This window comes from Leguminivora glycinivorella, chromosome 18 (genome assembly GCF_023078275.1).
Source record: "Leguminivora glycinivorella isolate SPB_JAAS2020 chromosome 18, LegGlyc_1.1, whole genome shotgun sequence".
Taxonomy (NCBI): Eukaryota; Metazoa; Arthropoda; class Insecta; order Lepidoptera; family Tortricidae; genus Leguminivora; species Leguminivora glycinivorella.
The window spans coordinates 19,461,705-19,484,542 of NC_062988.1; the positions used below are offsets into that span (position 1 = coordinate 19,461,705).

The following is a 22,838-nucleotide window of genomic DNA, read 5'->3' on the forward strand; positions in this document are numbered from 1 at the left end:
TTGTTTATTTCATTCCTTGTAGTTTAAGTAAACTTTTGTCCACTCATATGTAGGTTCCTTATTCTACTCTGCAAATGCTCTCGGGTATAAACTATGGTCAACATAATACCGTGACAACAATCAAATGTTATCTTGGCAAACTTTTTCAAATGCCACATTTTAAAGAACTATGCTTGGTTATTCCGTATGCCTTGTCGCCTGTGAATGTGTTAAAATATTTCGAATCATAATCACGTACATCTCATCACTTAAAAAATCATATGACTCGCGCTTATTAGAGTTATTTTTGTCAGATTTATAGAAACAAAGACAAGACCTTTTCAAAATGTAGAAACAGAATCCGCCCCTGGGAATTCGCACGAAGTTCTCTCATCATTAATATTTATTGAAATATTAGTCCGCGCCGGATAATCCGGAACGCAAACTTTCTAATATTGTCTTGATAACGAGAGATTTTCATTTTAATTCCGATAATGTATTAGATTTGGGGAATCGAGTCTTATGAGTCTCAAAGCAGACTCGACTTAAAAAAAAAAAGTAGTTTATTTGAATAAGGGGTTACACATAGAGATCGGGGTTTTCGAACGCAAACTTTCTAATATTGTCTTGATAACGAGAGATTTTCATTTTAATTCCGATAATGTACACGCGGCGCGACAACAGGGGGTTAGATTTGGGGAATCGAGTCTTATGAGTCTCAAAGCAGACTCGACTTAAAAAAAAAGTAGTTTATTTGAATAAGGGGTTACACATAGAGATCGGGGTTTTCTTTTAAGCAAAATTTTGCTTGTGACAGACTAAATAAAATAGTATTCAAGAGCTCAGGCAGTTTTTCGTCGTGAGTCGAAACCTGTGTCTAAAAAATTTGATGGATTCGAGTCTTTCAGCACCTTTATGGAAACCCAACTCATTAGAAGACGTTATATTGCCTTAATAGAGCGTCGACAGGATCTTGACAGTTAAAGTTGGGGACAATTCGAGTTCTTATGGGTCTACACTTGTGCACCGCCGCACGCCGTTCTATTTCAGTCATAGTTTTTGTATTCGATTTTTTCGAATAATTTATAGACTCGAGTCTCTTTTAATCAATCACTAAACTGTCTGTACTATTCGCATTTGAATGAAATTTGTGCGAGCCGAAGTTATCGATGTTGGATGTTTGCCACTGTTGATGACAGAGCTGCGGGTCGAGCAATATATGGACGTTCATTACTGTTTCGACTATTCATCAGTGAGGTTTCGCGATCAACGTAACGTTAAATAAGTCAACTGTATTTGGGTCATAAAATTAAGTGAAAAATGGCAGTAGTAGACTCACAAACTTTGGGTTACATTCCATCAATTAATAAGTTGCAGAGTTTTTTTAAGAAATGGCAGAAAATAACATAATACGTGCCTAAAAAACCAGCAAGTGAGCTGAATTTTACAGCTGATATTTATGCATGTTATAAACAACTTGAACACTGACCCTTAAGGAAGAAAATAAGTTACTGGTGGCAGAAAGGAAAGTGCTAAGAAAGATCTTGGGTCCTGTCAGGAGAGCGGATGGTAGTTTAAGGCTCCTCAAAAATGCCGAAATTGAAGACCTTGTGGCTGCGCCTAACATCATCGGCGAGACTAAGGCCCATCGTCTCCGTTGGCTCGGCCACGTTTTAAGAATGGAGGATGATCGTGGCGCGAAAAGGGCATACCTAGGTGTCTCAGTAGGACGGAGGCCAAGTGGACGGCCTAGATATCGTTGGGGTGATGCCGTTGAAGCGGATCTGCACGATCTTCAAGCATACAACTGGAGGGACGTCGCTAAGGATCGGGATGATTGGCGTACACTCGTGTCGGAGGCCAAGACTCATTTTGGGTCGCTGCGTCAATAAGTAAGTAAGTATAAACAACACTGACCTATCAACATATGAATGAAATTTGTGAAGGCGAAGTTATCGTTTGATGTTGGCTGTTTGCCATTGTGCCAGGGCGCGGGTTGAGCAATATATGGTCGTTCATTATTGTTCACACTACTCATCAGTACGTTTGCAAATGATATCAATCCTAACGCTAGAACGGACCAAACTAGATAAGACCAAACTACATAGTGGGAATGTTATCATTAGTGCCTTATTTATTTTTAAGAGAGTATTGTGTATTTTATGACACTCATTTTAGCATATTCAAGTCGGTGCTATATTCCTTAGACTTTAATATTGCCATTCAAATAACGTGAAAATAAATATTAAATTCCAATTCATTTGAACACTAAGAACTCACAGGTAGTTTTAACTTCAACCGCGTGGGAAGCAACTTTCATAATCTATTCCATTTCTCGTATTCGATTTTAATTGAAACTAGGTATCTATAAAGTTTTTGAAGTTACACAGCGACAAAATCAAAAGTAAATCACATATTCCACTGCGAGATTATAATAATTGTTTAACTGTAACTATTTAACTACCCTTTGTTCACCGATTCGAAACTAATGCGATTATGGCAGCAGACTAATTAAAATTTCTACTGCGACAGTAGTATGTATAATACATATTATTATTAACAATTCATGGAATTGCGTGGTACAAATTGACACAAAGCGTGCTTACCGGTAATGTCGTCCCACGTATTGGCAAATCAGGTCTTCTAACAAGAGTGTTTGACATTTTAGAATACAATATCTGGGCGATTGAGCTTCGCTTGGTTCTATTTTAATATACCACGAATCTAAAGAATAAAAAAAAACTTCAAAATACAAAAAAAAAACTTTATTTCTGGCCGGGATTCGAAACCCTGTGACACCAGCGACATGCTTGCGAACATTAGAACAACCTTTTACGACTGAGCTACGCCCAGCCGATGCACGGTAGGCGAAATTAACGACCATATTTTGCGTTTACTAACGCGAAAGAAAAACTCATGGAAATTCGCGTTTTCCGGGAACTAAGGCAAAGCTAGATCGATTTTAAACCCCCGAAAACCCCCCTATATAAAAATTTCAGCGAAATTGTTAGAGCTGTTTCCGAGATCATATACAAGAATTGCTCGTTTAAAGGTATAAGATTTAAAGTACGGCCTCTAGATAAGTTTCAAGTCTGATCCAAGGTAGTACTTTTCCACGTTTAAATTTAATCCAAGGTTAGTGGCATCAATTGCAGACGTGTCTGTTTATAAAAAAAAACACTTCGGGAAGTGTGCTCAAGAGCTACACGAGCTTATTCCACGGTCCCCATTCTACCATCGGACTCTTAGACGCACGGCCGGTTTCAATCCTTACTTTCCGCGAATTCGAACGAAGCGTTTTGCTTCTTCTTCTTTTTTATGCGCATTGCCAAGGAGTAGAATTCCTTGCCGGCGGCTATATTTCCGAGCTCATATAACCCGGCAACCTTCAAATCAAGGGTGAACAGCCATCTTGGCGAGCTCACTCCATCGTTGGCCACGTATTGACGTCTACGTCTCCGTGACGTCTACATTAAATATCATAATCTAGATATTATAAATGCCAAAGTGTGTGTGTCTGTTTGTTTCTCCATCTAGCACGGTGATTGACGGGAACTATTGTGATTTTTGAAGTGGAGATAGTTGGAGAGTGACATAGGCTACTTTTTGTATCTTTCTAACCCGAGCGAAGCCGCGGGCAAAAGCTAGTTCATAATAATTTTTAGTAATTTATTGATAATTTAATGTACCAACTACTATCGAGTAACATATTCTAAACTATAGCAAACTCATGTTAGACGATCTGATGAATGCGTGACATATTTCGCACATAAGTAAGGTATTGATCGAGCTTCCGAAACAAAGACAACCCACGTTTAAATATCTACACGTGCCCACTACTTACACTACATTGCGTCACAAAGTGTTTCGAATAATAGGTATCTACTTACAGATGTAGTGCGTAAAGGTTTTCCTTCGTATTCTTACGGAAACGTACGAACGTCTCATGCTATTTCAGTCAGTCTCAGGACACGACTGACACTATTAGAACTAGCATGAAAAAAAATACGAACGTTTCCGGAAAAATATGAAGGAAAACCTTTTCGCACTACATCTGTATAATAAGGGTATATTGTATGGGTTATTTAATTTATTTATAGATAAATTATTTAATGGCTAATGAGTCAAGTGTATAGTTCGTCCGGCGGTGTAAGAGCCAAAAGCCATAAAGATAAGCTATTTAGTCATCTATTGTTAACCATTGTATGCCATTGTAACAAGTTTTATGGCTTTTAGCTCTTAAACCGTCGGACAAACTATAACTATAATTACTTTTTAATACTTAATAATAAGTGTCGGAGTTATCAGTAATAGTATTTTATGCAACAGGCGTTTAAAGGAGGTCAAAAAAGACGAGTGGCGTGGGTTATTAAGACGCCACGAGTATTTTTTGACTCAGTTAAACACCGTTACATACAATACTTTTTCTACGACCATGCACTTAGTTTTTGACGCGTCGGCCTCCCCTCTGTTCCTGCCTCACCCTGTCGCTCGCACTCCCCCGCGCCGCCGCCGCCAGCCCCCGGCGCCCCGCGGCCCGCTATATCCCTTAAAGGCTACCTAACAATGCTTTAAGAGCTATATCGTATGCGTGGGTGCGCGGGCCGCCGGGCGGGGGCGGGCATCTTTTATGTAGGGTTTTAACGATCTATGGACGACTCTGTAAATGACGAATAACAACACGGGAGTAGAAAAACATACATAAAATGAACACGAACGTAAAAACGAATCCTCCTTCTACGTAAACCACTCACTTAAAAATATAGAACGCATTTTATTAATAAGGCGAGTAGGTACCTGTGTATTTTCTGTTTTCGTATTAGGTATGTTTTCTTTTTCATATATCCAATGAAGTATCAGAAAAGTTCACGAAAGTAATCTCATAATTCTAAGAAATCTGCTTAAAATCCAATATGTTCCGCCATTTTCCCCAATCAGCAAAAGAATGACAGAATTTGTGCCAAAAATATTTCTGATCAAGTGTATTTCTAGGAACACAGAAAAAATATTAGTATTATAGAAATATCGTAAAAGAAATCGCCCATTATTACAGTGATGGCGATTCGGCGAGTGACAGCTGGTAATTAACCAATCAGAACTCGCGAACGGTCCGGAGCCAATCTAGCGTACAATGCCGAAAGATGGCAGTTTTTCGAGAAGCCCGCCCTTGGCGCAAGTCAAGAGCGGGAACTTTTGAGAAATCAAGAGCCAATCTAGCGTACAACGGCGAAAAATGGCAGTTTTTGGACGGCTTTGCAATCTTGCCCGCCGGTGGCACAAGTAATGAGAGACAAAAGAATAGAAGAAATATATAAAGGGGATTCATCCCCCCGAAGAAATAATTAGATTACCTGAAAATATGGAACAGTTACAATATGGAATTTACTTACTCAAGAGAGCCTGAGGTCTAATTTTAGTAATCTTCTTCCAGGGTGAAAGATGTATTGAAAACCACTGGAAGAGGTGGTCCATGGTCCATGATTTACACGATGAAGGGCAATCTTCCAAGTCACTTAACACGTTCACTGCGGTAGGGGGTCTTTAGACCTCTTACGAAGTATGGGTAATTACGAGTTGCGTTAATTGCCGTATAGCGAAGGTGTTAAACGGAAGGCACATAAGACGTGGTAATAAGTGCGTTTCCTTTTCTTCCTGCTGAATTTCCGTACTCATATTAACAACGCTTCAGCCTATTCCTTAGGTGATGCGTTGACGCGGCAAACTCGCACAAACTTAAATTGGATCCCGAGCCCGCCGCCGTGCGTATCGGCGTAATCGCAACACAAGTGCCTAATGTTATTGTCTGCTGTCGAATACAGACTTCTTCGTCCTGCCTTGAGCCTTATCCTGTTATCTGAAGGCGGATTTTCTTGAATACCATTCCACTATTCCTAGTTCTGGTGCAGTCCACTCCTAGCTCTTTCGGTTATGTACAGTCAACCAATTGGAACCATAGGCCACTGTAGAACTATATCAAATTGATGTTTAAATCAGATTGTAAGTCTCTTACTGCTTGTCATTTTGACATGGTTGTATGTAGAGAGGTTCCAATTGGTTGACTATACTCTGGATGGTCAACAACCAGGTGGAGGTACGTCTTTCGTCGCCTCGCATTGTTAACTATATACCATACCGGTATGGTATAGTTACACCATACCATTTTTCCGGTCTAGTCAAACCTGATTATTATTATTTTAGTACATAAAAGTTATGAATATTCTCAGGTCTTTAAATTAATTTCAAAAGAATTAAAAAAAAACCCGCAAAAAAAATTCTGCAACTCGTGCATCTACTTGTAACAAGGAAACCAAGTACGACGGCGGAGTGCGGAGTGTCCTTGAGATCCTTTACAGCGGGCCTGAATGACGTCACACTTTATTCTGCCCAGAGTTAGTTATCTAAGGTCTTAACGATTAATACCATGTTATATGTGAAACACTGCAGTGCTTCCGGCATGTTCGCGGAAGCGCACACAGACGACTTCTTCGCAATTAGGCGGAAGAGAATTGCCTCGCTGCTGAGAAGAGTGCGTAGCAGCAGCAACAGCCTCCTTCGTGCATTAGAAGGGCGCCTTAACTGCCCTGTCACTGAATACTGGGTGGCAACTGGCAGTAGTGACGGACAGGAATAAATAAATTTCTGCGCAATTGTGTTGTTATTTGTTAAGTGTACATAGTCTTAGTTTTAGTTTTCTTTAGCTAGTTTGTAGTTATACTAACATAGTCGGTAAGGATTTTTGTGTAATTGTATCTACTAACCTATTATGGACTGATCTGAAATAAAGCAATTTTTTTTTTATTATTTATTTATTTATATAAATTTTTATTTATACTTAGACATCGATTAATACGAAAGTCAAAATATCTTTTTCTGGCTCAATTATGATAAACATCAATATACTTAATTAGTCAACACATGAAAAAAACCCCAAAAACTTAACTAAATTTATTTTAGTCCTTTGAGGTAATAGGCTAGTTTCCTACTAGTCAAATCAGCTTCTTTTTATGAACTGTCAATACGATTTGCTAATATGGAATTACTATGAAATACTGAGGAGCGACGTGGGACCGACGTCACGGCACACCTCGGACACTGGCGATTAAATATATGAAAGAGGCGCGTTCCTAGCACACAGTCTAAGCTCGTGTAGGTGAACGCGTACCATGCTTGTATGAGTGAGATATGACAGGTCGACTGTTCGCGTTTTTGACAGGCGGTAACTGTCAGGTAACCGAGAGGGGGTGGGCGGCACTTTCAGCGGGGAGCGGGAGTGGCCATACTGTACGATAGTACTCTTTATTATACTGTGGTCACGGTCAATTCATTTACTTAATATCAGATCTTTCTCTTTGACATATTAAATAGAATTTATGTTTAAAAATAACTACTGTCCTTATTTTTCTTCTAATTATACAACAACAACAACATACAATCACGCCTGTATCCCATGAAGGGGTAGGCAGAGCACATTAAACTACTCAAGTTTCAGTGCCACTCTTGGCAAATAAGGGGTCGATAGAAAACGAAAGTGTGACATTGCAGTGACAGGTTGCCAGCCTCTCGCCTACGCCACACTTCAACCCATATCCCACAGTCGCCTTCTACGACACCCACGGGAAGAAAGGGGGTGGTGAAATTCTTAACCCGTCACCACACGTTCTTCTAATTATGTGGTGCTTCATTTCGTGCACTGCATAAAATATTTTATTTTAAGTATAGAAAACTAGCCTATTTTAAATAAGAACGCGCAATGGTCACCGTCACCGCTCTCCACAAGAGAGGCTGAATGCTTGTCGGTCAAGATACCTACAACCATATTGTCATTTGTTTTGTATTCCTGATGGTGTGTAAAGTTGCTAGAGGTCAACAATGGCGCAAAGTTTTAGAGTTGGCAACTCGCATTGTAACAACTACAGTTACAGATGCCCATAGGCTACAGATTCTACTTACAACATGCAAACCGCATGCTTGTTAGCCAGACGTAGTGTAAAATATATCCTACCTCATTTAAATTAGTTTTCCCTGATATTCAATTCAGATACCCAGGGACGATCCTTTATTTGTGACCGGCGCTCCAGGGCATTTGTCCCCGCTAATGTGGTGGCAGTAATGAATTTAGTGTAAATTGCCGCGCCTCGAATTACATGTGAGGGCATTCGAGAGGTCTCTGAACCCTTTTTTTATGGCGAATTGAGATAGGCTCGTTAAATAGCGAATGAAGAAACTACAGTACATATGTAGTGCGAAAAGAATTTCCTTCGTATTGTTACGGAAACTTACGACCGTGTCATGCTATTTCAGCCAGTCTTAATACAACACGTACTAACACTGTCTGAACTAGCATGATAAATAAATACGAACGTTTCCGGAAAAATACGAAGAATAAACTTTTCGCACTACATCTGTAGTAAATGTGCAATTGAATGCAGGAGAACATGAAAATGTAATAGGTTATAGAAAAATCTTACTTCGTCGGGAGTTTTGAAATTTCTAGTAACATATTCTTTTATAGAATAGAATAGAAATCGTTTATTCGTGGTAAATTACAATAGGTATTAAAAATACAAACATTTAATTATTAGAACATAATATAAAAATTATCGTTTACCAGGAAATGGTCCCGCCTCAGCATAATGCTAACCATACAGTCAGCGCTGGTCTTCCGGCGACACCATTTGTGGGCCACGGACGCAAACGTGCAACACGTCCTTAATATAACTTGAACGCGCCCATTTGTCATTCTTGGGTCGACGCCATCTTGTTGCGCCTGCGCGCTGCACGATGGGTTAGGTGTCATGATGACATTCATATGAGAAAACGAAAACCATGTTGCACGTTTCACGATTGATATAAAATTACATTTCTACATTTCAAACAGTTCAATCTGCTAAAAAAGTAATAACTACAAGGAACAAGCATAACGTTAACTCGTTTCACGGAAAAATAAGTGCAATAATACATTGATTAAGTTCTTTGTTACAAAAGCGTTTACGTTGCCGAAGCGTGTGTGCTCCGAAGTGCCAAGCAACAATATGCATACAGTTATCACCTATATAAGTGACGATTGGGTTACAGCAATTATACGCACAAGTTACGATGCGGCAATAAATTGCGAAAACGCGGACACGCGGGGCGTGATAGGCTAGTAGACATTCCTACACGTTGATCACGTAGACAACGTAGTAACGTAGATAAACCACCTCTCCATACGATAAGGGATTGCCTCTCAGCACGTAGGTTAACTGTATATAAACTACAAGCACAATGTATCTGGACTTGACTGGAGAGAGTTAGGAGATAGGTTAGGTTATACACCAGAACTAACTAGTGTTTCCATCAACCAACTCCCAGGCTCTCAGCCTATTTCAAGATCAACAAGTGCGCTTTGGCTGTGTCTGTAAAGAAAGGACATAAAACAGGTATGCCTTTTACTACCTAATTAACTAATTAATTGGCTTGCTCATTTGTACAAATTGTAGCAAGCACTTAACACAGTTACTTGAAAGTATTGATTAAGAACACTACAAAAAACTTGTGTCATTTCGGAAAGCTTCCTGCTGCCGCTGGTGCTGAAGTATACATAACTGAAGTTTGGTTTTAAAAGATTTGATACTAATTTGCAGGTTCCTGAGGGGAGGAGGAATGTTGTTCCAGCAGCGACTGGCCAAGTACTTAAAACTACCACGAAATGCTGCTGAGGTGTGTCGAGGCGTCACCAGTTGAACACTGCAGTTACGAGCCCCTAACGATCTACGAGTGGACATCCATGATAGCTTCTCAAAAAGATATGACGGAGATTTGTATTTAATCGTACCAAAAAGAAGACAAGCCAGATGAAGTTTGCGACGGTTTACATATTTTTTATATTACGGAGTTTACATATTTTTTATATCCCAAGTGTCTTTAAGACATCGTTTGTCACACGGGCCATAAGAATATTGAAATGAGACTCTCCGTTACAGAAGGGCTTATCACCTATGTTGTATGTCAAGGACGTCAAGGTAGAATAAAATGACATGCAGATGTGATATTAACGCTCCTTGTAAAATTTTCAACTTTCCAACGTCAAACAAGTCGCAAACTTAGTTTTCACATTCATCAAAAACCAGCAAATAAAGGAGGTAGGTAGTTTCTAAGAAAGCCAGCCCCGGGCACTTCCTTTGAGAGCACTTCGTGCTGCACCAAATTAGTGATATGAGTGTCTTGCTCTCCTGGTACTTTGTATTATGCTGTACCGGTTTTCTGAGTGTAATTTACACATTATAATGGAAAATACTGCCCGTATAGTGACATCTTCTTTGAACATAACTTTATAGTTTATTATAGTTTGACTATATTATAGTTTGACAGAAAAATGTACGATGTATTTTTTAAAGTTGTGACAAAATTATGTTCAAGTTATGTTCAAAGAAGATGTCACTATACGGGCAGTATTTTCCATTATAATGTGTAAATTACACTCAGAAAACCGGTACAGCGGTAATAATATTATTACGGGACTATATTTAGAGTTACTGCATTTCAACTTTTTTCGTTAAAAAGTTTTTTTCAAAGAAGTGACGGCTTGCTGGCTTTAATTGCGGGTTTCCTAAAATAGTAACATAAAAATATTGTCAATATTAAATGTTATTTCGTTAGTATCATTATCACGCCTTAGTAGGTAAAACTTATTGTTTTGGCATTTAATTCTTCAAAACAAAAATGACTGAAAGAAAAAAAGCCAAGCAAAGCCGCGGGAGTATGTCGCCGCGAGATAGATGACACGTCTTTGTCTAATTGTATTAATGACATAAGGACAGGTAGTCTATCTCGCGGCGACATACTCCCGCGGCCATCATGTGCTAGGTCTGCAGAGGTCGGAGATTCGAGTCCTACCGGAGGTGTGAATTTTTCAATTTTTCCTTAAATTTAAAAATATGTAATATCACTGCAGACGTTTCTGCATGATAAAAAAGAAATTTGCATAAAAAACTTTGACAATTTAAATTTACAAAGAAAACATGTTTGTTTTCCTGTGCTAATTTCCGGCACCTGTCAAGCGGATCACCTGCGCCAGCCGAAAGGATGATTCTATTTTAACATTTTGGTCTGGTTTCGACCTCGTTTTCATAAGACCCTGAGTCGAATCAGGATAGCACAAAAATGTAATAGATGATCTTGAAAATTGATCGAACATGTCTGGCGTTATTGTTTGAAGAAACATCACTATACCTAGATATTTTTCTGGCACGAACGATGTGACAGTAGTGACTTCCTTCCGATATTTAATTCATCGATAACTTACATTATAATATGTCATTAATTATTTACTTATCTCATTAATTATTTCCGTGGCAATGAATCTTGAGTAGTTTCAATTTATCGATAAAAGGATTGTCGATGTTTTTATTTTGTCAAGCACTAACCACTTGACGTTCGTGCAAGAAAAATATCTAGGTATAAACATCACATTTGTCGCTGACATACCCAAACCATGTATAACGTATTGAAAATCCTATTTATTGATTTCTTATCTCTGTAAAGTGTTCATTGTTATCGCAGCCAACAATATGTTTTTATTTTTTTGTACCGCGTTTACTATGTACACATTTTTTACATGGCAAAGAAAAAGTGTAAAAAACTCTTTTTTTTTACAATTTAACACGTTCGCTGCGGCAAGCCAAAACCTTAACCCAAAATCTAGTGCGTTACGAGGCCCAATCCGCCCCGTAATAGTTTACACCGTAGTGCGTTACGGGTATAAAAGTGCCCCGTACGCCTAAGTCTGTTAAAAGTGCTGTAAGTTCCTGAAATATTAGATTTTCCAATATTTTTTTCGACTAACTGTAAGAGTATGAAATTTCCTACGTCTCATTATCCCCGCACGTGGATACGATAAAAACTCACAAAATTATATAGAAAAGAAAATACGGGGTTATATTATCCCCGTATCGCACTAAAATTGAAAAAATACGGGGCTTAGTACACTCCGTAACGTATGTAATGTATTAAGGTCGATAAATTAGTAGTGATGGGAAATAAAAATATCGATGTATATTCTGTATTAATAAAAAAATTACACATCAAAAATATGATACATCGCACTCTTGTATTTTTGTGAAAGTAGTTAATATAATTAAGTAACAAAGATACATAAAAGAAGATAAACCACCACCGTTTTTACATATTAAAAACATATATTTAATTAGATGTCAATTTGTGGTGATTTTGACGTTTATTGTGTGGGATAACCTTTGTTTTTGGAATAGAGTAGTTCTAACGTGTGGTTCGAGCGCTTCAATTCAATTCAATTCAAAATATCTTTATTCATGTAGGCCTAGTTACAAGCTCTTATGAATAGTTCATTACATATATATTATGATCTTAATCTAACCTAATTATCAGAGCAATTTATTGTTGTAAATTATTGTTCATAATAATATTGAGTCTATAATATACAATTTCATATAAAAATAATCGTTAAACAAAAAATATATAATTAGGTATATGTATATATAAAAATACATGTCTAGAATATTTCTAGGAAAAATCCAATGTCCAAAAAAATACAATATTAATTTCATCAACAATAATAATAATAAAAAACGTAAAAATAAGAAACCATTTCGAATAACAATTAATCCCACGTTGTTTTATCATTCATGTAGTCTTGTGTTGTATAATAAGCTTTGGAAATGAGTACACGCTTTACATGATTCTTAAATTTATTAATTGACAAGTCAGTAATATGATTCGGAAGTTTATTATAAAATCGAACACAATTACCCATGAATGATTTTTTAATTTTACAGAGCCGTGTGAAGGGCACCGCGAGTTTATGTTTATTTCTAGTATTTATATTATGTACATCACAGTTTTTCTTAAAATTACAAATGTTTTTATGTACATACATAATATTCTCATAAATATATTGACAATGCACTGTCATTATATTAATGTCCTTAAATTTATCTCTAAGTGAGTCTCTATGGTTCATTTTATATATTGCTCGAATAGCCCTCTTCTGCAGAATAAATATGGTATTTATCTCTGAAGCACTGCCCCAAAGTAAAATACCATATGACATAATGCTGTGAAAGTAACTAAAATAAACTAATCGAGCTGTTTTCACGTCTGTTAACTGACGGATCTTGCTCACTGCAAAAGCTGCAGAACTAAGTCTATTCGAGAGGTTAACAATATGGGGACCCCACTGAAGTTTAGAATCTAAAGTTATACCAAGAAAAACTGTACTATCTACCAGTTCTAATTCCTCATCCTTCACAACGACACTTGTTTGCTCATTCCTTACGTTACTATTAGTGACAAACTTAATACATTTAGTCTTTCTTTCATTTAATAATAAATTATTAGCATTGAACCAGTTCACTACTTTAGAGATAGCATTGTTTACATCACTGTGAGCTTGTTGCTGTCGTTTGAGTTTGAAAATAAGTGAGGTGTCGTCTGCAAACAATACTATATCATGGTGGGTCTTTACAAGGAATGGCAAGTCATTTATGTAGATAAGGAACAGGAAAGGCCCCAATATTGATCCCTGTGGTACACCCATAGAGACCAATGACCCAGTTGATCTCTGTCCATTGACATCTACCCTTTGTATTCTACCATTTAAGTAGGACTTGAGTAAATCTAGTGCTGATCCTCTGACTCCATAATAATGTAGTTTCCTGATCAATGTTTCATGACAAACACAGTCGAAGGCCTTAGATAAATCACAAAAGATACCTAAAGCATCTTGTGACTCCTCCCAGGCATCGAAAATATGCTTAATTAGCTCAACACCAGCATCGGTTGTCGAGCGACCCCGTGTGAAGCCAAATTGCTTATTATGCATTAAATTAGTAACGTTAAAATGTCGTACTAATTGAGAAAGAACTAATTTTTCAAATATTTTACTGAAAGTTGGCAGCACAGATATTGGTCTAAAGTTAGTGGGGTCAGAGTGGCTGCCGGATTTAAATAAAGGAGTTATTTTGCTATGTTTCATTAGATCAGGAAACTCGCCGCAGTCAACACTGTTGTTGAATATAACTGCTAAGTCAGGCGCTACAATCTCAACTAAGGATTTTACGGCATGGACGGAGACCCCCAGAGGTCACTAGTTTTTTTGACATTAATTGATTTAAATGTCTTTACTATATCTGAGGTACAAACATGTTCAAAATAAAGGTCTCTACAACACTCAGGAACGTTTTCCTCTAATAATGTGACGGCAGATAAGGGTGATGAATTTAAATCCTTAGTTGTGAATGCTGGTATCTCGGTGAAAAATTTTTCGAACTCTGTTGCTACTTCAAAATTGGAATCTATAATTTTGTTATCAATATTCAGTTTAATATCTTTTACTGCGTGTTTCGAGCGACCAGTTTCCACATTAATTACTTTCCACGTTGCTTTAATAATGTCAGAGCTATTTTTTATTTTATTACTAAGATAATTTCGCTTAGCGATATGACAATCTATCTTGAACTTCTTCGAATATTGCTTAACATGTTCTTTAAACTCATCACTCGTATTAAACCGCCGTTCTTCATACAAGGCATACAATGCACGTCTTCGTTGATGTAACTCTGCAGTAGCCCACTCACTAAAAACTGATGCACCACTAACTACGACCGATTTTGAAGTAAATATTGCATTATAATGTTGCAGAAAAGTGTGAAAGAATGAATTATACATACTATTAGGACTCATATCGGAAGACAGGGAGGGTAGCGCCTGAACCAAACTTTGCTTCATTCGTTCCACGCGGTCGGAGGTTACTGGTACAAAAGTTATTTGTTTTCTCAAAGTATTTTTCCTTAATGTCTCAAATACTATCAATTGGCCTAAATGGTCTGATTCTAAGTTGCTAATTACATCTTTAGTAGTAGGAAAAATATCAGTGAAAATATTATCTATACAGGTGGCACTAGTGGCAGTCACTCTAGTAGGCTCCATAAAAATATGATTGAGATTACATGATTTGAAAAGATTCAACAATCTGATACTTATTGTTGAATTTTCCAAGATATTTACATTAAAGTCGCCGCATATAAGTATTTTTTTACTAGAAGATGATATTTTAAGTAGCACAGATTCCATAATTTTTTCAAAAGTTTCAAAATTACTTAATGGCGGCCTATACACACAGACAACAATAAATTGCTCCAATTCTACAGCACTTAGTTCTATAGTCCGTTCAACAGACATGGAAACAATATCCTTACGTTCCTTAAATTTTAACTGGCTATTTATTATAATTAACGACCCACCATGTATGGAACTATGTCTGGTGAACGAACTTGCCACCTGGTGATTATTAAATTGAGGCATTAATTCATTGTTTTTTAACCAGTGTTCAGTAATACATAAAATGTCTACATAAAATTCGTTCATGAATAGTTCAATTTCTAAATCTTTTCCTCTAATACATTGAATATTTTGATGCACCAGGTGGATATACTTTCCTTGCTCACAGTATTGATTCTTATAGTTACTTAAAATTAAATTGCCAGAGACAGAATCTTTTGTCTTAGAAGCTAGTTTAAATCATTGGTTATGACTGGAACCAATTCCAAGTTCATACTTTGCTGCTCAATAGGAGCAGAGTTGTCTGCCAAATTCTTGGCAGAAATGTCAAATAAATAGGATAGCGATAAAGCTATTTGTCTTTTATAATAATTTGAAAGGTAACATTTACCTTTAGTCAAAAACACCATAGGCATATGGTATTTACTAACAAATTTGTTAGTGTCAATTATGCTAACCTTACTACTATATGTACAAAGATTATATAAAGCTACATTCAACTTATGTCTAGTGTTATTTTCTTTTTTTCTGCCTCTGACATCTGGTTACAATAGGGGAATGTAAAGAAAATAATTTCATGCACTGCCAATGAGTTTAATTGTTCATAATATTTTACTAAATTATTTTTGTTTACATTACCCCTATTCCCCATAAAGATAAGCAGTGTTGTCTTACTATTGATATTACTGTCGTTTAAAATTTGTTTAATGATATTTTCAAAGCTGCTATGAGGCAGACAGTTATTGATTGTACTAAGTCCCTTTAAGTAAAAATTTAAAAATGAGCTCATATTGCTCCCAATCTCATCACAGTACATAACAACATTAGGTTTAGGTGTGCTTTGTTGTGAAGTGTGGAAGGGGCCATTATCATTCATTTGCCCCTGCGGTAAACTGTCACACAGGCTTGGGTCAAGAGCACTGGTCGACAAATCTCCAGTCACTTGCTTACATGCACATGCCTGGGCATTTGTCAACGACTCAAACCGCTCTGAATTATGCTTAATCTGGGATATTAAATCATCCATGGCTAAAGAATATTCACTAATAACTTTTTTGAACTCTCATTTATCACATCTAAAGATTTTATTGAATCCTCTAGGCTTTGAATTTTTAACTTTAATGCCTGTGTGTCAGTTTCATACTGTAATCTACTGTGTTCTAACTGAGCTGTATACAAATCTAACTTATCTACTAAACTTATATTAACTTTACAAAATCTCAATTTTTTAAAAAACAATTTATTAATTTTTGACATCTTTTGATTTTTTTTGATCAGTTTATTTAATTTTATATACTTCTTTAGTTTGTTTCCGCTGCAATTTACTAACCTTGGTGTAGTGGCATCATTGGTTAAGTCTGTAGTTACTGAAGGGTTTTCAATTGCTGCGGTAACCAACTGAGATGCAGGCCGGACCAGTTCCTCGAACAAGGTCTGAGTGTGTGCCGCAGCTGCTTGGTTTTGGGCCTCCCGTAGCTCGTAGATGTGTTCGTGGGCGTCGTGCAGTGCTCTCTCCAATGAGTCGATGTCTTTCAGGGCCTGTTCATATGCAGCATTACACTCCATAAACCTGTCAACCGTCTCCTGAAGCCGGGCCCGCTCCGAGTTTACATTATTAAAATCACTCTCTAGTGTACACAGTTCCTTTTTTAACTTATCGTTTTTATCAATTATCAATAATAGCTCCTTCTCACTGTCTTCTCTTTCACTGAGCAATTGAGCACTAAACTCCTTGGATTGTTTTAATTCCAGCAAGGTAAGTTGGAGCTTATCACACTTCTCAGGCTCCTGCTGAAGAGCCGCTGCTGCAGCGGCGGCAGCTGCTCTGCGTGTTTGCATTGTAAATGGGTTTTTAAAAGAATTAAAAACAAAACAAAGCAAGGAATTGCCTACTCAAGCTCAGCGGTTACTTACATGAAATAGTGACGTTTCACTATGCCTACACTTGTTCTAGCCTTGTACAATGATTAACACTGAAAAAGAAACACAATCGGTACTAACTAGTGGTAATAAGACTCAGAAAGTGTACAAAGGCGAACAGATATTTCAAATTTATAACCTATAACGGCTACAAACCTGAGACATCAAAGACACTTGTAAACGTCACTAAAGCACTTCACTACTTATATTTATACAAAACTTAATGTTAAATATACTAATTTCACGCTTTAAATACTAATTAATACTTAAAATATGCTTAAAAAATAATTATTTCAAAGGGACCTAGCAAAATCAGCTGCTTATCGTTTGACAGCCAGGGTTGCCATCCAATTTGCCTTCATTTTTAATTTGCCGATAACAAGTATTTCAGTAAGCACTGCACTAGCGATACTGTGCCCACAACCCCGTACGGGCCAGCAAATCCTTTTACGGGGTTCACGGAGACCCGTATCGCACTAGAAGGTATTTTTTGTCCCCTGGTCGGTACGGGGTTCCTGAGACCCTGTATATAATTAATATATCAATAAATAATACTTTTGAATAGAAATCCAAATGTATATTTGTCATTTTCGTAGTTGTAAAAATGACCAAAATACAGCTTCCGCACCAGCGGAGTGAACACGATTTTTCTCACCCGCACTGAGTGATGACAGTGTACGGGGTTCAACAACCCCCGTAACGCAGTGAACGTGTTAAGGAAAAATCTCTTTCCTGGAACATCGGTTCATTCGTGTAAAAACGAACTGTCAAACAGCACTGGTCTCGTCAAGTCGTCGTCAAATTATTTATAATAATATTAGACTTACATTACATTCCGAATTGGGTCAACAGTTCATTTATAGTCGTATCAAAATAAGATAAAAATAGCATTCAATTTTAAAAATAGAACCGGCCTTGTTTTGACGACGTAATCCTAATTAGGTCGATCGTCTCGGGACGGACGGACAGACATATTTGCGCAATTATTTATGTCTCGTTTAAGCCTTGACTCAAACGCCGCAAACGTTGACTTATGTGTACAAATTTAACAATTCGTATTTAGGTCAGATGGTATTTTGAGTTGAACTTATCAATCACGCACTGATCCCACCAAAAGAGGGATAGATACGGTGGTAGAAAGGAACAAAAGATAATCGCTCCCGTGTAAATAAAAGAGAGCGAGCGATTTATAGTTCTTCGCTCGGCGACGAACTTTATTATAACTCGCTCGCGCTATCACTGTCTTTTTCGTGGATTTTTTTTAAAGTAAAAGTAAAGTAAAATAGTACATTACGATACAAGTGCGTAAAAAAGGAAGTTCGAAACGAGTGGCGATAAATTAAAACACGACCAAAGGGAGTGTTTTAAATCGACACGAGTTTCGAATTTCCTTTTCGCACGTGTATCGTACGACGTTTTTCAGTACAGATGAGCCTCCGAAGTTTCGACCTGGCATGTAATGAACCACTTCTCGCACTATTGCGTAAAAAAAACACCATCTGTACTGAAAAATACATTTTAGTTTCGCAAAAATGTCTGCAAATGATAAGATATAAAAAATGGAACAGAAGTTAGCATGATTTGAACTTGCTACACAGGGATACCATCCCACCACTCTGCAAACTGAGCTATCCAGAATCACCCGTTGACAATTAATAGAAAAGAGATCAACGTTTATCAGAAACTTCAGTGAAATCACATAAATTTGACGAATAGTATACATAATATTCGTCGTCGTCCATAATTCGATCTTCAATAATGTCCTTTCCTAATCCCATAACGGTCCATAAAGGTCCAATATTCCAAAGTTATTGTGAAGTTACACGTGCCTATAATATTTGCAATTGAGACGGAGGCAAAGAAAGATAACCCTACACGTTTTCTATTCAAATATAACGTATGATTTACAAGAAAAGGAAGTGAAAAGCATGCGGACAATAGAGGAATCCGATTTGAACTTGCAAATTGATGCCAATTTTATCGTTTCGTCATTATTCGCACCTGATTTACTTGTAATGATTAACTACACTATATTTCAAAAAAAATCATGTCAACGTATGATTTATGTTCCGGTGACATCAGGCGAGCCGTATGCCACCGATTTTAAAGTATCTTTATATAAGGTCCTAATTTATTAGATGCAGATATTTTTACAGCTGATAGTACTCGGTCTCTGGAGTATATTAAACCGTGAAACATTATAGCTTTTACGATGTTTTTTTGGAGAAAACGGAAAAACAAATTTGCTACGTAAAAACACCCTGTTTATGTGATTATTAAATGAAAACTCATTGAACAGATTCTAGTACCTCTTTTACGTACCACTTAACTGTAACTGGCCACTTCAATGACATGTGCAGTTTTCCCGCCGAACCTTTACGACATTTACAACAAACAATTGTTGACATGACAGACAGTGTTATTGTGACATGTGATAATGCACATGATGATTTTTTTAGACGAAATTATAATTAATTTTTTTGTTAGGAAAATGAAATCAAAAAAGTTACATGAAAAGATTTCTTAATTTATATTTAAAGTTAATTATTTTAATGTAAAGTATCAATGTGTTAAAATATCTGCAACTAATAAATTAGGACCTTATATTATAAATTATCTATAGCCCTAGTTTTATTTATGAAAATTTTATGCGAGACGCATTTATAATATTAATATGTAATAAAAAACAAACAAAAAGTTTTGGAGGCGCGGGGTATCGATCCCCGTACCTCTCGCATGCTAAGCGAGCGCTCTACCATCTGAGCTACGCCCCCGGTGACGGCAGCAGCGAAAATCGTTACCAGTTAGTTTCTTAGATCACCATAATATGTGACACAAAATCGGGGGCCTTGAGGTTATCAGAGTGATCTAGATAATAATTGTATTATCTGGAACCAACAGATATCGTTAAATTACATTGTATGATATCAAATATTTTTAACAGTTCAGACGCGTTTAAGTGAGGTTTAAAATTGTGCTGATCATTTTTAATTAAAGATAATGTAACGCATGAAATAATAGTTATTTTATTGAGAAGTTATCATAAAAAAGTATTACTTTTATTATTTTATTTTATTATTTTATTATTTATATAATTCAGGCAGGCAGTTGAAAAAACAACTGATATGGCCTGTATCCTGGTATCTTTTTCTAGGTTTATCTCATATTATTATGTTTGTCTAATTTGTTCTTAAAACTGTTGATGTTGGGTGCTGAGACTACTTCCTCTGGTAGCTTGTTCCAAGGCGTGACTACTCTGTTAGCAAAGAAGTGTCTATGTGGGTTGTTGTTTGACATGCAGAGTTTCTGTAGTTTTAAGTGGTGCCCTCTCAGTCGGGTATTGGTGTCTCTTTTGAGTACAGATTTGAAGTCTTCGAGGTCATAGTGTCCATTCAGGATTTTATACACTTCAATAAGATCACCTCTATCTCTTCTTTCCTTGAGTGTAGTCAACTTCAGTGCTTCCAGTCTACTTTCGTATGGTAGTCTCTTGATCTGCCTTGGTATTTTAGTGAAGCTACGCTGCACCTTTTCCAGTAGGTCAATATCTTTCACAAAGTAAGGGTTCCAAATTTGAAAGGCATATTCCAGTATTGGCCTAACATATGTTTTGTAGATCTTGAGCATCATGTCAGGTGTAAGAATCCCAAACGCTTTTCTGATAAGGTAAATAAAGCTCTTAACTTTCTTTGTTATTGTTATTATGTGAGTTTCCCATTTTAGGTTTGAAGCGATAACAATTCCTAAGTCAGTTTGTTCTTCAACTGCCCGTAGATTCACGTCGTTAAGTTTGTATACTAAATGTGGATTTTGGGTTCCTATATGTAGTATTGTACATTTATTGGCATTCAAGTTTATAAGCCATTCCTTCGACCAATTCGCAATTTTATTTAGATCACTTTGCAGTTTATCATAATCTGTCAGGGGGTTCGCAAATATTTTTGTGTCATCTGCAAATATGCTAACCTTGCAGTGCAGGCAGTGAGGAAGGTCAAATGTGTAGATAATGTATAAAACTGGGCCCAAGACTGAGCCTTGTGGAACGCCACTGTGAATATCTCGTTGGCCAGATAAAGTTTCTCCCACTCTTACGCAAAAGGTTCTTTGACGTAGAAAGGCCTCAATCCATTGAAGTAGTTTGCCTCGTATTCCTATGAATTCTAGTTTCCGGAGAAGTCTACTAGTTGGAACCTTGTCGAAAGCTTTTTCGTAGTCAAGATATACAACGTCTACAGGATTTCTTTTGTTGAAGCTGTCCGTCCAAGAAGCAAGGCATGAGAGCAGGTTTGATACTGTGGAACGGTGGGGACAAAAACCATGTTGTTGGTCGCTAATTATTTTGTGCTTCCCTAAGAATGTTCGTAGGTGATAGACAACCAGTTTCTCCATTATTTTGCATACCACACTTGTCAAACTTATGGGTCTGTAATTTGCCGGTTCGAGTTTGTTTCCTTTTTTGAAGATGGGCGTCACCGAGGCTGTCTTCCACATAGTTGGTAATATTCCTGTATCATATGAGGTCTGCATTATTACTGATAAGGTTTCATTCAGGTTACAGTTTTTGAGAACAGTAACGGGAATTTCGTCTGGTCCTGGTGCAGAGTCGGATTTTAGTTCTTTAATGACTTGTTGGATTGTATGGCTAGAAAAAGTTAATTCACCAATAGTTTCCTCGACTTTAAGAGACAAGTCCAGATTGGGCATTTGGCCTGGTGGTTCCTTTTGGAACACTCCAGCAAATTGGTCAGCGAAGGCTTCAGCGATTTGGTGAGAATCTGTGACAGTTTGTCCTTGTTTGTTTTGCAGTGCCGTTGGTGTACTAACCTTTGAGGTTATCTGTTGTCTTATGTAGGAATAGAATCGTTTGGGTCCAACTTGTAGCAGATTTTTTTCATAATTGATTCGTGAGGCTTGTCTATGATTAACTAGTGTGTTGTTTATTTTTCTGTATTTCCTGTAGTGTTCGTCTAGGCCAGTTAATAGGTATCTATTCCACATTTCTTTTTTTGTGCAATAAGTTTCTTAGTTTCTTTAGATATCCAGGGTTTGTTCTTTGCACAAATGTTTATTTTTGTTTTAGGTACATACAAATTTCTTGAATTATAGAATTCAGCAAGAAGAGCTTTAAATTGTTCATCCGGGTTTGTCATATTCTTAATTGTTTCATGTGTTGTCTGTAACTTTTCATTAATTTTCTCATAATTGGCTTTGTTATAGTTCCACCTTGACACTGTTATATCTTGGTTTTTTGCTTCGATCTGGATTGTTGCCACTAGGCTTTCATGGTCGCTTTTACCTATTGGTGCTTCATGACTAATTTGTGCAACAAGAGCCTCATCGTTGGTCATGACCAAGTCCAGGTAAGAAGGTAGGTTGCCTGTACGATATCGGGTGGGTTTGTTAATCAGTTGGGTAAGGTTGCTACTATTGTACCATTGGACAAAGTTGTCTTCCTGCGGCGATAAGTATTCACAATCTTGTAGAGGCCATTTGACACCACGATAGTTAAAATCACCCATAATTAATGTTGTATGCGTTTCAGAGGCAAATTTAATTTTTTCTAAAACTATATTATCTTGATCTATTGTCGAATCGTGACCTCTATATACACCGCACAGTAAGAATTTTTTTGATCCAAATTGAAT

At 37.1% G+C, this 22,838-nt stretch overlaps 1 protein-coding gene, 1 long non-coding RNA gene and 1 other non-coding gene across 3 annotated transcripts in view; 1 reads left to right on the forward strand and 2 right to left on the reverse strand.

The window, feature by feature from the left end:
* LOC125235819 (neurobeachin-like) overlaps nt 1-22,838 on the reverse strand; it is a 347,843-nt gene that overhangs the window by 104,979 nt on the left and 220,026 nt on the right. The gene's annotated exons all lie outside the window — the stretch shown is intronic.
* LOC125235822 lies at nt 9,321-9,722 on the forward strand. The gene is made up of 2 exons (XR_007178137.1): nt 9,321-9,398; nt 9,603-9,722. It is a non-coding gene; the product is annotated as an uncharacterized LOC125235822 (long non-coding RNA).
* Trnaa-agc lies at nt 19,895-19,967 on the reverse strand. The gene has a single exon. It is a non-coding gene; the product is annotated as a tRNA-Ala (tRNA).